The 15,589-nt window shown below is 45.2% G+C and overlaps 1 pseudogene; it reads left to right on the forward strand.

The window, feature by feature from the left end:
• Positions 1-48: 48 nt before the first annotated feature.
• LOC124023563 overlaps positions 49-15,589 on the forward strand; it is a 124,355-nt pseudogene continuing 108,814 nt past the window's right edge.

Genomic DNA, 15,589 nt, shown 5'->3' on the forward strand with positions numbered 1-15,589 from the left:
ATATAATACTATCCTATCAGAACATGGTTGTATTCCACTACCATTCAGGTGGAGGAGAAGACGTGTGGTGACGGTCCTGGTCTGGAGGCCATGTTAGAGGATGATAAACACCTTCTGAACATCATCCTCGACATCAAGGTCAGCATTCTGTGTCCTTTTTAAAGGTCATTTGAATTAGCTAAGTGGATGGTAATTGTCTTGGACATGTTGATGTCAACTTGGTGTCTATTATGATTCCTAATGCCAAAGCTCTTTAAATCTGTTGTGGGAGTTAAATGACTTTCACAGTCCAGTGTTTTGTTGTCTTGCCTCTTCGTCCTTGTGACCTGATTCCCTGACTGTTGGTCTAACTGGCTGCCTCATTAAGAAGTTTGTTTTGTTGTCTCTCCTCGTCTCCCTCTTCCTCCTCCTCTCGCTCCCTCTCAGCAATCGCTACAGTTTGCGTTTGACTCGGCCAGCGTGTACGCGCGCACCTTTGAGAGCTTCCGCGTCTTCTACAGTGAGAATGAGAGTCTGGACCTGGGACGCGCTCAGAGATCAGGATCACGGTACCAGCAACGCTCTTCATCATCGTCACCAACATCATCTATTCAATGAACTTACCAGGGAACAGAGAAAATGGATTAGCCAAGGCACTTCTTTTCAGTATATAGCTTTGAGTTTCTACAGGCAACACAAATACCACAGCAGCATATCCATTTTGTCTCAGTTCATTCAGACCTTTGGATCCAATGAGGTCCTTGAGGCGTTTTCTGTATATTTCACAGTGGCAGATCAACACTCCCCATCTCTCTTTTTTAAACGGTCTAGAGAGCCATCATGTGACTCGGTACCCTGTCCTGTTCCCTGTAGGAGTGGCGTTCTTCGCTGAGAGTCTGAAGAAGTACCACAGCGAACATAAAGAGGCCCTGGCCATCAAACAGAAGAGGCACCTGGGCCTGCTGCTGGTAGACACCACTCTGCTTAAAGGGAAGCTCCTCCCCTCACCACTACGCTGTCTGGAGGTAGGAGGAGAGGAACAGTGTTCCCAGTGTTAATCACCCACTACAGCCTGGACCTTTGCACTGTGGAGATCTGAAACGTATTCATTGGTATTAGCAATATGTACAAATATAAACTTCCACTTAGCCTATCAGAGGGCGAGTTTGAGCTATTATCAAATTGCTTACACATGTCAAATCCTATCGGTTCTCCACAAGTCCATAGGGCTTAGGTTCAAGTGGTGGATTTGGGATTGGGCCGTCCATCCACTGACCAACATTAATGCCTCCCCTCCAGGCCATCAATGACATGCTCCCCCTGCTGGCCAAGAGAAAGATTGACGCCATCATCGCTGAGGCTCAGGATGCCCAGTTCAAACTGGAGTTCATCCCCTCTGCAACTACAGAGTTCGTCAACTCCCTCACCTTCCTAGAGGAGATACAGGAGCGGGTAAGAGACGTTTTTGTCTAGAGGAGATACAGGAGCGGGTAAGAGACGCTTTTGTCTAGAGGGGATACAGGAGCGGGTAAGAGACGCTTTTGTCTAGAGGGGATACAGGAGCAGGTAAGAGACGCTTTTGTCTAGAGGGGATACAGGAGCGGGTAAGAGACGCTTTTGTCTAGAGGGGATACAGGAGCGGGTAAGAGACGCTTTTGTCTAGAGGGGATACAGGAGCGGGTAAGAGACGCTTTTGTCTAGAGGGGATACAGCTTTTGTAAGAATGGACTTTTTCGTGGCAGGTTAGGAGAACTTACGCAGTAGGGTTAGGAAAATGAACATAGCAGGTTAGGGTTAGGAGGAAAATGAACATAGCAGGTTAGGAGAACTTACGCAGTAGGGTTAGGAAAATGAACGCAGCATGTTAGGAGAACTTACGAGTAGGGTTAGGAAAATGAACATAGCAGGTTAGGAGAACTTACGCAGTAGGGTTAGGAAAATGAACATAGCAGGTTAGGAGAACTTACGCAGTAGGGTTAGGAAAATGAACATAGCAGGTTAGGAGAACTTACGCAGTAGGGTTAGGAAAATGAACGTAGCAGGTTAGGAGAACTTATGCAGTAGGGTTAGGAAAATGGAAAAGGTTAGGAGAATATGCAGTAGGGTTAGGAAAATTAGCAGGTTAGGAGTACTTACGCAGTAGGGTTAGGAAAATGAACGTAGCAGGTTAGGAGAATTAGGTTAAGGTTGACGGTCACACAGAGCCATAATCTTCTTCATTCAAAGAGACTGACGCCGTCCCAGAGTAGCGGACTCAGACCCAGAGTAGGGGACAGACCCAGACTAGGGAACTCAGACCCAGAGTAGGGGACAGACCCAGAGTAGGGGACTCAGACCCAGAGTAGAGGACTCAGACCCAGAGTAGGGGACTCAGACCCAGACCCAGAGTAGGGGGCTCAGACCCAGGGTAGGGGCTCAGACCCAGGGTAGGGGACTCAGACCCAGGGTAGGGACTCAGACCCAGAGTAGGGAACTCAGACCCAGGGTAGCTGCTGACTCAGACCCAGAGTAGGGGACTCAGACCCAGGGTAGACTGCTGACTCAGACCCAGAGTTGACAGGACTAGGGGACTCAGACCCAGAGTAGGGGACTCAGACCCAGAGTAGGGGACTCAGACCCAGAGTAGGGGACTCAGACCTAGAGTAAGGGACAGACCCAGAGTAGGGGACTCAGACCCAGAGTAGGGGACTCAGACCCAGAGTAGGGGAATCAGACCCAGGGTAGCTGCTGACTCAGACCCAGAGTTGGGGACTCAGACCCAGAGTAGGGGACTCAGACCCAGAGTAGGGGACTCAGACCCAGAGTAGGGGACTAAGACCTAGAGTAGGGGACTCAGACCCAGAGTAGGGGACTCAGACCCAGAGTAGGGGACTCAGACCCAGAGTAGGGGACTCCCCAGAGTACTTTGTCACTTTGTATCACACTGTAGTCATTGTTACATTACTCATTACCAAACTCCTGGGAAAGATGACCAAGGGAGTCAGTAGTGTTGGATTCATGTTGTCAGGTGAAAGTCTTTCTTGGATGTTTCTGGGAAAGGACTTCGTCGAATTTCTGTTTTCAGCTAGCATGGCCCGCCTAGGAAAACATCTGGGGTAAACACTGCCAGTTCTTTCATGGTCTGTGTGTTTGTGTGTCAGATGGAGTGGTTGGACGAGCAGACAGAGACCGTGTCCCAGATGTACAAGCTGATAGACTCCTACTCCGTGCCCAGCCCTCCTGAGGACTTTGCCGTCTACGCCACCCTGAAACCTTCAGTCACCGGCGTACGCAACGCCATCGACAAGGCCGTGGGAGAGAAGGACGCCAACGTGGACAAGTTCTGTGTCCACCTCCAACGGGACATCACCGACCTCAACAAGGAGGTCAAGAGGGTCAAACAGCAGGCTCAGGTAACTAGAGGTCAAGGGTCAACGTTCAGATGCATTGTATCACACTAGCTTCAGCATCACGCTAAGGGTCAGTGTTTGTCCCCAGACAGGCTTTATAAACAACCGTGGAAAAAGCTAAGAATGTAGACATTAGTCTCTGGATATGACAGTCATTTACAGCTGGGTTCCTCGTCCCCAGGTCGTTGTGCTCTAAATCAACTGACCTGAAAAGATCATTTCGTCAGTCAGAGTAGGGTAAATAGAGATGTGTATGGGTTTGATCCAGACCAGGGAGGGACAACTTTGATGGGGTTTGGAGCCATTAAAAATCTGAACTCATAGTGAGTGGCCGCTGTGGCTCGCGGGTCTGCATACCCACATTCAGGGAGGGCGGCAGGGTAGCCTAGTGGTTAGGACTAGTAACCGGAAGGTTGCAAGTTCAAACCCCCGAGCTGACAAGGTACAAATCTGTCATTCTGCCCCTGAACAGGCAGTTACCCCACTGTTCCTAGGCCGTCATTGAAAATAAGAATTTGTTCTTAAATGACTTGCCTAGTTAAATAAAGGTAAAATAAACATCCATACCCACACACGCAGGCAGAGCCGGCCCTAGCCTTTTGGGGCCCTAGGTGACATTTTGCTGCGAGTAAAACAGTTGCCCGTCCCTGACCCATGTATAACTGTGTGTATGTGTTGATCTCTGCTCCCCAGAACAATCAGATCATGGACATCAACGCTGAGCGGCCCAAGGTCCGTCTGCTGCTGGACGAGGTCCAGGTCTCCATAGACGAGCTGCAGAACCAGGCCTTCCAGTACAAGTCTTTCCAGAAGAACTTCAAGGTTCTACTATACTATACAATACTATACTATACTATACAATACAATATTCTACAGTACCATACTATACAATACAATACTAATATACAATACAATACCATACTATACAATACAATACAATACAATATTACAATACCATACAATACAATACCATACTATACAATACTATACAATACTATACTATACTATACTATACTATACAATACAATATTCTACAGTACCATAATATACAATACAATACTATACTATACAATACCATACAATACAACACCATACTATACAATACCATACAATACAATACCATACTATACATTACAATACCATACAATACAATACCATACTATACAATACCATACCATACCATACCATACCATACCATACCATACCATACCATACCATACTATACTATACTATACAATACCATACCATACCATACCATACAATACAACACTATACTATACAATACCATACAATACAATACCATACCATACAATACAATACAATACAATACAATACAATACCATACAATACAATACCATACTATACAATACTATACTATACAATACCATACCATACTATACTATGCAATGCAATATTCTACAGTGCCATACTATACCGTACTATACAATATTCTACAATACAATACTATACAATACCATACTATACCATACTATACAATACAATACCATGCTATACAATACCATACCATACTATACGATACTATACAATATAATACCATGCTATACAATACCATACCATACTATACGATACTATACAATATAATATTCTACAGTACCATAATATACAATACAATACTATACAATACCATACAATACAATACCATACTATACAATACCATACAATACAATACAATACAATACAATACTATACAATACCATACTATACCATACTATGCAATGCAATATTCTACAGTGCCATACTATACCATACTATACAATATTCTACAATACCATACTATACAATACCATACTATACCATACTATACAATATAATACAATACCATGCTATACAATACCATACCATACCATACGATACTATACAATGCAATATTCTACAATACAATACTATACGATTCAATAAATAAATTCATTCAAAATCCTACAATGTGATTTTCTGGATTTTTTTTCTCATTTTGTCTGTCATAGTTGAAGTGTACCTATGATGAAAATTACAGGCCTCTCTCATCTTTTTAAGTAGGAGAACTTGCACAATTGGTGGCTGACTAAATACTTTTTTGCCCCACTGTAGATGCAGAGTAAAAGGATACAGTACGTCTTCTGACCACTAGAAGACAGTAAAACACCACTTTTCACCATTGTTCCTTGAGAGAAACAGTATAGTTAAATGTAGAGTAACTTACTGTTGTGCGTTTAAGTATCTTCCCTTTGGCACTTTTTCACACCTGGATGTGCATTGATTGAGGCAATTCAGATTAAGTGTCTCTTTCAAAGGATGCCTATATTCTCTGTCCCTCATTGACCCCTTTCTCCCTGGCCTTGGCACCCGTCTTGTCCACTACCCTCAAGTAGAGTCACCCCTCTCTGACTTCTAACCCCTGACCTCTGCAGGTTGAGGTGACTAAGTACGAGGCGTTAGTGGAGATGAGTTGTCCCTCTCTGAGCTCTAACCCCTGACCTCTGTAGGTGGAGATGACTAAGTTTGAGCCGTTAGTGGAGATGAGTGACCCCTCTCTGACCTCTAACCCATTGCCTCTGTAGGTGGAGGTGACTAAGTATGAGGCGTTAGTGGAGATGAGTGACACCTCTCTGACTTCTAACCCCTGACCTCTGTAGGTGGAGGTGACTAAGTATGAGGCATTAGTGGAGATGAGTTGTCCCTCTCTGACCTCTAACCCCTGACCTCTGTAGGTGGAGATGACTAAGTATGATGCGTTAGTGGAGATGAGTGACCCCTCTCTGAGCTCTAACCCCTGACCTCTGTAGGTGGAGGTGACTAAGTATGAGGCGTTAGAAGAGATGAGTCATCCCTCTCTGACCTCTAACCCCTTGCCTCTGTAGGTGGAGGTGACTAAGTACGAGGCGTTAGAGGAGCTGAGTGCAGAGGTGAAACTGAAACAGCTGCTGTGGGACTCTCTGGAGGAGTGGGACGCCCTGCAGGCTGGCTGGATGGAGGTACAGTATGGAACCATGCAGGGGGTTAGATATCACACACACAACACTGTGTTCCCTACCATACACTTCTGATGACAAAGGGGTTGTTCCTCTATTCTTCGCTGTCTCAAAGTCTCACCTTTTGCATTCTGACCACACTGCAAAAGTTAATACGATTTTGTCCGAAAATGAGGCGACTGCAACATATTCTAACTGCCTGTCTGTCTTCCTTCTCAGTGTATGTAGTAACAGTAGTATACTCCACCTGTCTTCTCATTGTATGTAATAACAGTAGTATACTCCACCTGTCTTCTCATTGTATGTAATAACAGTAGTATACTCCACCTGTCTTTCTCAGTGTATGTAATAACAGTAGTATACTCCACCTGTCTTCTCAGTGTATGTAATAACAGTAGTATACTCCACCTGTCTTCTCAGTGTATGTAATAACAGTAGTATACTCCACCTGTCTTCTCAGTGTATGTAATAACAGTAGTATACTCCACCTGTCTTCTCAGTGTATGTAATAACAGTAGTATACTCCACCTGTCTTCTCAGTGTATGTAATAACAGTAGTATACTCCACCTGTCTTCTCAGTGTATGCAATAACAACAGTAGTATACTCCACCTGTCTTCTCAGTGTATGTAATAACAGTAGTATACTCCACCTGTCTTCTCAGTGTATGTAATAACAGTAGTATACTCCACCTGTCTTCTCAGTGTATGTAATAACAGTAGTATACTCCACCTGTCTTCTCAGTGTATGTAATAACAGTAGTATACTCCACCTGTCTTCTCAGTGTATGTAATAACAGTAGTATACTCCACCTGTCTTCTCAGTGTATGTAATAACAGTAGTATACTCCACCTGTCTTCTCATTGTATGTAATAACAGTAGTATACTCCACCTGTCTTCTCAGTGTATGTAATAACAGTAGTATACTCCACCTGTCTTCTCAGTGTATGTAATAACAGTAGTATACTCCACCTGTCTTCTCAGTGTATGTAATAACAGTAGTATACTCCACCTGTCTTCTCAGTGTATGTAATAACAGTAGTATACTCCACCTGTCTTCTCAGTGTATGTAATAACAGTAGTATACTCCACCTGTCTTCTCAGTGTATGTAATAACAGTATGTATACTCCACCTGTCTTCTCAGTGTATGTAATAACAGTAGTATACTCCACCTGTCTTCTCAGTGTATGTAATAACAGTAGTATACTCCACCTGTCTTCTCAGTGTATGTAATAACAGTAGTATACTCCACCTGTCTTCTCAGTGTATGTAATAACAGTAGTATACTCCACCTGTCTTCTCAGTGTATGTAATAACAGTAGTATACTCCACCTGTCTTCTCAGTGTATGTAATAACAGTAGTATACTCCACCTGTCTTCTCAGTGTATGTAATAACAGTAGTATACTCCACCTGTCTTCTCAGTGTATGTAATAACAGTAGTATACTCCACCTGTCTTCTCAGTGTATGTAATAACAGTAATATACTCCACCTGTCTTCTCAGTGTATGTAATAACAGTAGTATACTCCACCTGTCCTCTCTGTGTATGTAATAACAGTAGTATACTCCACCTGTCTTCTCAGTGTATGTAATAACAGTAATATACTCCACCTGTCCTCTCAGTGTATGTAATAACAGTAGTATACTCCACCTGTCTTCTCAGTGTATGTAATAACAGTAGTATACTCCACCTGTCTTCTCAGTGTATGTAATAACAGTAGTATACTCCACCTGTCTTCTCAGTGTATGTAATAACAGTAGTATACTCCACCTGTCTTCTCAGTGTATGTAATAACAGTAGTATACTCCACCTGTCTTCTCAGTGTATGTAATAACTCTCCCTGTCCCAGTGTAAGTTTGAGGTGTTGTAATAACAGAGACTCTGTCTTGCCCAGGTCAATAAATATACTCCAAGTGTGTGAACCAGCTGGAGTAAAACAGTAGCCACTCCACCAACAGTGTGGTTCCAGTGTATGTAATAAAGTAGTATACTCCACCTGTCTTTGAGGGCATGTAAGAGAAGTAGTATACTCCACCTGTCTTCTCAGTGTATGTAATAACAGTAGTATGATCCACCTGTCTTCTCAGTGTATGATGTAGATATGATGTGTGTTGTGTATGTAATAACAGAGTATACTCCACCTGTCTTCCAGTGTTGATAACAGTAGATATGATGTGTGTTGTGTAACAGGAGGATTCTCTCCAGTTGATGTAGATATGATGTGTGTTGTGTAGGATGAGTCCACCTGTCTTCCAGTTGATGTAGATATGATGTCTTCTGTGTTGTAATAACAGTAGTATTCCACCTGTCTCTCAGTTGATGTTGATATGATGTGTGTTGTAATAACAGGATGAGTATTCTCAGTTGATGTAGATATGATGTGTGTTGTGTAGGAGTCGTCTCTCCAGTTGATGTAGATATGATCAGTGTGTTGTGTAGGAGGACCTGTCTCTCAGTTGATGTAGATATGATGTGTGTTGTGTAGGAGGATTCTCTCTCAGTTGATGTAGATATGATGTGTGTTGTGTAGGATGATTCTCTCCAGTTGATGTAGATATGATGTGTGTTGTGTATGTAATAACAGGAGGATTCTCTCCAGTTGATGTTGATATGATGTGTGTTGTAATAAGGATGAGTCTCTCCAGTTGATGTAGATATGATGTGTGTTGTAATAGGATGATTCTCTCCAGTTGATGTAGATATGATGTGTGTTGTGTAGGATGATTCTCTCCAGTTGATGTTGATATGATGTGTGTTGTGTAGGAGGATTCCACCCTCCAGTTGATGTAGATATGATGTGTGTTGTGTAGGAGGAGTCCACCTGTCTCCAGTTGATGTAGATATGATGTGTGTTGTGTAGGAGGATTCTCTCCAGGTGATGTAGATATGATGTGTGTTGTGTAGGAGGATTCTCTCCAGTTGATGTAGATATGATGTGTGTTGTGTAGGAGGATTCTCTCCAGTTGATGTCGATATGATGTGTGACAGAAGGCTGTTTTTTGTTACGGTCTGTAATGTACTGTATATGCATGAGGGTACAAAACATTAGGAACACCTGCTCTCTCCATGACAGACTGACCAGGTGCATCCAGGTGAAAGCGATGATCCCTTATTGATGTCACCTGTTAAATCCACTTCAATCAGTGTAGATGAAGGGGAGGAGGCAGGTTAAAGAAGGACTTTTAAGCCAGTGAGATAATTGAGACATGGATTGTGTATGTGTGATATTCAGAGGGTGAATGGAAGACACCAGATTGAAGTGCCTGAATGGGGTATGGTAGTAGGTTCCAGGTGCACCAGTTTGAGTGTGTCAAGAACTGCAACGCTGCTGGGTTTTTCACGCTCAACAGTTTCTTGCGTGTAACAAGAATGGTCCACCACCCAAAGGACATCCAGCCACCTTGACACAACTGTGGGATGCATTGGAGTCAACTTAGGCCAGCCTCCCTGTGGAACGCTTTCCACACCTTGTAGAGTCCATGTCCTGATGAATTGAGACTGTTCTGAGGTCAGAAGGGGGTGCAACTCAATATTAGGAAGGTGTTGCTAATGTTTTGTACACTCAGGGTGTGTGTGTGTTATCTGGCTGTGTGTGTGTGTGTGTGTGTGTGTTATCTGGCTGTGGGTGTGTGTGTGTGTTACCTGGCTGTGTGTGTGTGTTATCTGGCTGTGGGTGTGTGTGTGTGTTACCTGGCTGTGTGTGTGTGTTATCTGGCTGTGGGTGTGTGTTATCTGGCTGTGGGTGTGGGTTATCTGGCTGTGGGTGTGTGGGTTATCTGGCTGTGGGTGTGTGTGTGTGTTACCTGGCTGTGTGTGTGTGTTATCTGGCTGTGGGTGTGTGTGTGTGTTACCTGGCTGTGTGTGTGTGTGTGTGTTATCTGGCTGTGGGTGTGTGTGTGTGTTACCTGGCTGTGGGTGTGTGTGTGTTATCTGGCTGTGTGTGTGTGTGTGTTATCTGGCTGTGGGTGTGTGTGTGTGTGTGTGTTACCTGGCTGTGTGTGTGTGTGTGTTACCTGGCTGTGGGTGTGTGTGTGTGTTACCTGGCTGTGTGTGTGTGTGTGTGTGTGTGTTATCTGGCTGTGGGTGTGTGTGTGTGTTACCTGGCTGTGGGTGTGTGTGTGTGTTACCTGGCTGTGGGTGTGTATGTGTTATCTGGCTGTGGGTGTGTGTGTGTGTTACCTGGCTGTGTGTGTGTGTTATCTGGCTGTGTGTGTGTGTTACCTGGCTGTGGGATCTGGCTGTGGTTATCTGTGTGTGTGTGTGTTACCTGGCTGTGGGAGTGTGTGTTACCTGGCTGTGGGAGTGTGTGTGTGTGTTACCTGGCTGTGGGAGTGTGTGTGTGTGTTACCTGGCTGTGGGTGTGTGTGTGTGTGTGTGTTACCTGGCTGTGGGTGTGTGTATCTGGCGTGTGTGTTACCTGGCTGTGTGGTGTGTGTGTTACCTGGTGTGTCTTTTCTCCCTCCAGCTCCCAGTGATCACAGACCTGCGTAACCCTGTGTCTGAAGGGTGACACTGGGAGATTCTGTTACCTGGCTGTGGGTAGAGGTGTGTCTCCTGGAGGAACCTCAATCTGGCTGGGGTGTCTGGAGGGACTGTTACATCTTGCTGTGTGTGTGTGTGTGTGTGTTATCTGGCCCTGGGTGTGTATGACATGGAGTGTGTGTGGTGTGTTACCTGGCTCTGATATGACATGGACATACAGGAGGTACCACCCTGTGTCTGTTATGACATGGACATACAGGAGGTACCACCCTCCCTCTGCTATGTTACATGGACATACAGGAGGTACCACCCTCCCTCTGCTATGACATGGACATACAGGAGGTACCACCCTCCCTCTGCTATGACATGGACATACAGGAGGTACCACCCTCCCTCTGCTATGACATGGACATACTGGAGGTACCACCCTCCCTCTGCTATGACATGGACATACAGGAGGTTACACCCTCCCTCTGCTATGACATGGACATACAGGAGGTAACATCTGCTATGACATGGACATACAGGAGGTAACATCTGCTATGACATGGACATACAGGAGGTACCACCCTCCCTCTGCTATGACATGGACATACAGGAGGTACCACCCTCCCTCTGCTATGACATGGACATACAGGAGGTAACATCTGCTATGACATGGACATACAGGAGGTAACATCTGCTATGACATGGACATACAGGAGGTAACATCTGCTATGACATGGACATACAGGAGGTAACATCTGCTATGACATGGACATACAGGAGGTAACATCTGCTATGACATGGACATACAGGAGGTAACATCTGCTATGACATGGACATACAGGAGGTAACATCTGCTATGACATGGACATACAGGAGGTAACATCTGCTATGACATGGACATACAGGAGGTAACATCTGCTATGACATGGACATACAGGAGGTAACATCTGCTATGACATGGACATACAGGAGGTAACATCTGCTATGACATGGACATACAGGAGGTAACATCTGCTATGACATGGACATACAGGAGGAACATCTGCTATGACATGGACATACAGGAGGTAACATCTGCTATGACATGGACATACAGGAGGTAACATCTGCTATGACATGGACATACAGGAGGTAACATCTGCTATGACATGGACATACAGGAGGTAACATCTGCTATGACATGGACATACAGGAGGGACCGACCACAGACTTGTTGATGTAGTTGTATGTATCCATTCCGTTGTAGCAGGTGAACCAGGCCAAACAGAAGCAGTACAGTAAAGTGTTTGACCCAGTCTGGTTCTCCTCTTCCAGGTGTCAGGACAGGCTTCAGGAGAGGCATCGCTGGAGACCATCCTTAAAAAGGTAGGAAAGACCCAGGAAGTACATGTTGTAGTTCTACTTCCTGTAAACTAAACTCAACCCCACTGTGTAGGTTGAGGATTCCTGGAAGACCACGGAGTTTCCGGTTCTCTCCCACCGGAGTCTAAAGACCTGTTCATCCTGGGAGGAACTGATGACATTCAGGTGCTGCTGGATGACAGTACCATCAACATGGCCACGGTGGCGTCCTCTCGCTACGTCGGACCCATCAAGACCAGAGTAGACGAGTGGCAGAGGCAGCTAAACCTCTTCAGCCAGACACTGGTGAGACCGAGACCAATCACATTCATTTACTGTTTTGGCTAAACTCAAGGTGAGAGACTAGAGACCAGGTCAAATGGATGATAGTCTGTGATGATGCTGTTTCATATGTCAAATGGTCATGTATCAAATGCTAATGGTCATGTATCAAATGCTAATGGTCATGTATCAAATGCTAATGGTCATGTTTCAAATGATAATGGTCATGTATCAAATGCTAATGGTCATGTATCAAATGCTAGTGGTCACGTATCAAATGATAATGGTCATGTATCAAATGCTAATGTTCATGTTTCAAATGATAATGGTCATGTATCAAATGCTAATGGTCATGTATCAAATGCTAATGGTCACGTATCAAATGATAATGGTCATGTATCAAATGCTAATGTTCATGTTTCAAATGATAATGGTCATGTATCAAATGCTAATGGTCATGTATCAAATGCTAGTGGTCATGTATCAAATGCTAATGGTCATATATCAAATGCTAATGGTCATATATCAAATGCTAATGGTCATGTATCAAATGCTAATGGTCATATCAAATGCTAATGGTCATGTATCGAATGCTAATGGTCATGTATCAAATGCTAATGGTCATGTATCAAATGCTAATGGGCATGTATCAAATGCTAATGGTCATGTATCGAATGCTAATGGTCATGTATCGAATGCTAATGGTCATGTATCAAATGCTAGGTAATTCTCTCTAGTCCTTCTCCCCCTCTACCCTTCTAATCCTAACCCTCTTTCTCTCACTGATTTACCCCTCCCTCCCTCCCTCCCTCCCTCCCTCCCTCCCTCCCTCCCTCCCTCCCTCCCTCCCTCCCTCCCTCTCTCTCTCTCTCTCTCTCTCTCTCTCTCTCTCTCTCTCTCTCTCTCTCTCTCTCCCCTCTCTCTCTCTCTCCCCCTCTCTCTCTCCCCTCTCCTCTCTCTCCCTCCCTCTCTCTCTCTCTCTCTCTCTCTCTCTCTCTCTCTCTCTCTCTCTCTTCTCCCCTTCCTTCCCTTCCTCTCTCTCCTCTCTCTGTCCCCCCCCCTCCCTCCCTCCCTCCTGTAGGAAGAGTGGCTGACGTGTCAGCGTAACTGGCTGTATCTGGAGAGTATCTTCAGTGCTCCAGACATCCAGAGACAGCTTCCTGCTGAAGCCAAGATGTTCCTCCAGGTGGACAAGTCCTGGAAGGAGATTATGAGGAAGGTCAACAGGCTTCCCAATGCTCTGAGGGCTGCTACACAGCCAGGTAACTAACTCTCTCTCACACACATACTCACACTCGAGAGAGAGAGAGAGAGAGAGAGAGAGAGAGAGAGAGAGAGAGAGAGAGAGAGAGAGAGAGAGAGAGAGAGAGAGAGAGAGAGAGAGAGAGAGAGAGAGAGAGAGAGAGAGAGAGAGAGAGAGAGAGAGAGAGAGAGAGAGAGAGAGAGAGAGAGAGAGAGAGAGAGAGAGAGAGAGAGAGAGAGAGAGAGAGGTATCACCTCCCCCTCCCCTGTTCTCTTTGTCTCTCTACAGGTCTGCTGGAGATCTTCCAGAACAACAACGCCCTGCTAGACCAGATCCAGAAGTGTCTGGAGGCCTACCTGGAGTCCAAGAGAGTCATCTTCCCCAGGTACTGTGCTGTCTGCATGTCTCTCTCTAGGACCAGGATTGGTGGTCAACGTCTGAACCACTTGGTTAAGTCTCACTGTGTTGTGATGTACCCTGTGGTGAAATGTTGGAAGACACTTCCTGAATCAACGCGTCCGTCTCTCGGTACCGTTCCCAGGTTCTACTTCCTGTCCAACGATGAGCTCCTGGAGATCTTGGCTCAGACCAGGAACCCCCAGGCCGTTCAGCCCCACCTCAGGAAGTGTTTTGATGCTATCGCCCGCCTGGAGTTCGCCCTGCTGCCCCCTCCGCCCCCCGGCGCCATGACAACGCAGCCTGCAGACGGAGAACAGGAGAAGGTCTACAGCAACGACATTCTGGCCATGGTCTCACCTGAAGGAGAGAAGGTAAGTAATAATACTGGTCATGGTCTCACCTGAGAGAGAGAAGGTAGGTAATATACTGGTCATGGTCTCACCTGAGAGAGAGAAGGTAGGTAATATACTGGTCATGGTCTCACCTGAGAGAAAGAAGGTAGGTAATATACTGGTCATGGTCTCACCCTAGGTAATATACTGGTCATGGTCTCACCTGAAGGAGAGGAGGTAGGTAATATACTGGTCATGGTCTCACCTGAAGGAGAGGAGGTAGGTAATATACTGGTCATGGTCTCACCTGAGAGAGAGAAGGTAGGTAATATACTGGTCATGGTCTCACCTGAGAGAGAAGGTAGGTAATATACTGGTCATGGTCTCACCTGAGAGAGAGAAGGTAGGTAATATACTGGTCATGGTCTCACCTGAAGGATAGAAGGTAGGTAATATACTGGTCATGGTCTCACCTGAGGGAGAGAAGGTAGGTAATATACTGGTCATGGTCTCACCTGAGAGAGAGAAGGTAGGTAATATACTGGTCATGGTCTCACCTGAAGGATAGAACGTAGGTAATATACTGGTCATGGTCTCACCTGAGAGAAAGAGGTAGGACTGGTCATGGTCTCACCTGAAGGATAGAACGTAGGTAATATACTGGTCATGGTCTCACCTGAGGGAGAGAAGGTAGGTAATATACTGGTCATGGTCTCACCTGAAGGATAGAACGTAGGTAATATACTGGTCATGGTCTCACCTGAAGGAGAGATGGTAGGTAATATACTGGTCATGGTCTCACCTGAAGGAGAGGAGGTAGGTAATATACTGGTCATGGTCTCACCTGAAGGAGAGATGGTAGGTAATATACTGGTCATGGTCTCACCTGAGAGAGAGGAGGAAGGTAATATACTGGTCATGGTCTCACCTGAGAGAGAGGAGGAAGGTAATATACTGGTCATGGTCTCACCTGAAGGAGAGGAGGTAGGTAATATACTGGTCATGGTCTCACCTGAAGGAGAGAAGGTAGGTAATATACTGGTCATGGTCTCACCTGAAGGAGAGATGGTAGGTAATATACTGGTCATGGTCTCACCTGAGAGAGAGGAGGAAGGTAATATACTGGTCATGGTCTCACCTGAAGGAGAGGAGGTAGGTAATATACTGGTCATGGTCTCACCTG

The sequence above is a fragment of the Oncorhynchus gorbuscha genome, unplaced genomic scaffold (genome assembly GCF_021184085.1).
Source record: "Oncorhynchus gorbuscha isolate QuinsamMale2020 ecotype Even-year unplaced genomic scaffold, OgorEven_v1.0 Un_scaffold_1631, whole genome shotgun sequence".
NCBI classification, from domain to species: domain Eukaryota; kingdom Metazoa; phylum Chordata; class Actinopteri; order Salmoniformes; family Salmonidae; genus Oncorhynchus; species Oncorhynchus gorbuscha.